Genomic DNA, 1,698 nt, shown 5'->3' on the forward strand with positions numbered 1-1,698 from the left:
TTAGAGCCTATGTTGACTAGACCATATTGCTTCGAATGATGGTTCTTGTCACATCCTTGAATGCTCACCATTCCTCTTGAGACTCTCTGTATAGCCCTTCACTGTTTCGCAAAATTCAAAAAATTGAACACATTGTGCATGTTATTATAGAAACTTTTTCAACAAAACATTTTATATGACTCAAGCTTACACGCCGGTTTCTCTGAATTGTTAAGAAGTACCAGTTTCATTGTACTTCATTGTCCTTTTATCAGAAAAGGTAACAATGTTTTCCGCTGGCTGCGCGTAAGCTTTAAAACGCATAAAAATTACTTCTACTTTATATTTAGGGTAAGTATTAGAACTAGAATGAGAAGTAGCGGCACCAATATCGGCGAAGACGAAAACGACCAGTGAATAGTGTTCTGACCCCACGTCCGCTTTCCGCCGACCCTTCTCATACCGCCAAATGACGCCATTGGCTGAAGATGACACAGCGGTCTGAGGCCAAAACGCATAGCTGTTCTGTATAAAGTATTACTCATTTCACTTGCTTTTCCGCGGTGACGATAGAGTTTTTCTGGGGTTCCTGATTGCTTATTACTCTATAAATAGATCGAAATTAGCTTCATTCACCATTCACTGTTTTAACTCTAAGGGGAATCAAACGTTAATAGATAGTTTGTTAAATAATACTACCTCACTTTTCGTTTTGCAACTTGCTTTGCACTAAAAATCGTTGTTTAACCATGACAATCAGTATTACGCCCGTGACTCAATTTATTCCGCTTTGATAGAAATTCTCGAGCTACCAGCCTGGTTGTCCATGTGTGCTGAAGCTCCACTTCAAGAATGGGGAGGTGTCCCAGTCCCAGATCGTATCTGCACATCGAATTAACGATGAAGGACAACCCGGGTATTCTTTCTAGGTGGAATCTCACATCCCACTGGATGAATTTTGGGCTGGTGCCAAAGCCCCACCTCAGTTACATGATTGAGAAACATTTCGAAAACTTTTCTCTCTTTCACGCGAATATATCGCCTGGATGGGGGGGGGGGGGGGGAGTGTCTAACAGGGTGGCGACAGGCAATAACAGCCATGACCTCCTCCTCCTGTGCGGATGCACCCATATTCCCCTAACTCTTACGGGACTTGGTAAGAATGTCTTACACGAGTAATGAGTCTGTTGGGGTGGGACACTACGAATGTAGTGTGTGGACATACAAGGTGAGAATGTGGATCTCACGGGAGGCGTGCGGGACATAGTCCCTGCAGTTTCACTATCCTCTGTGCCTTCGGTAGTTCAGCTGGAAAGAGCGTCTGCCATGGAAGCTGGAGATCCCGGGTTCGAGTCCCGGTTGGGGCACACATTTTCACCTGTCCCCGTTGATATATATCAACGCCCGTCAGCAGCTGAAGGTATTCATATGTAATTCTAACTTCGGCAAGATATCTCGTCACCCCTTAAACTAAGCATGCCAAATCCAATGTGAATGTGTGCTGTATGTTCTTTCGGACACATCCGAAAGAACGGACACCACGCAGAATCCGCATTTGTTGAACTTTATATATAAAATGAAGGTGGAGAATTGAAGAAAGGTTTGGGGAGGAATCACTGCTGTTAGTAGCATTGGGACATTATGCGGAATCGGCAGCGTTGAGAGAAAATGTGTACCGGACCGGGATTCGGACCTAGGATCTCCTGCTTACTGGCCGGG

The 1,698-nt window shown here is 44.6% G+C and overlaps 1 non-coding gene across 1 annotated transcript; it reads left to right on the top strand.

Moving 5' to 3' along the window:
* The first annotated feature begins 1,271 nt into the window (after window positions 1-1,271).
* Window positions 1,272-1,346, top strand: Trnap-ugg (transfer RNA proline (anticodon UGG)). Its single transcript has one exon. It is a non-coding gene; the product is annotated as a tRNA-Pro (tRNA).
* The last annotated feature ends 352 nt before the right edge of the window (window positions 1,347-1,698 follow it).

The sequence above is a fragment of the Schistocerca serialis genome, chromosome 6 (assembly GCF_023864345.2).
Source record: "Schistocerca serialis cubense isolate TAMUIC-IGC-003099 chromosome 6, iqSchSeri2.2, whole genome shotgun sequence".
In the NCBI taxonomy this organism is placed as follows: domain Eukaryota; kingdom Metazoa; phylum Arthropoda; class Insecta; order Orthoptera; family Acrididae; genus Schistocerca; species Schistocerca serialis.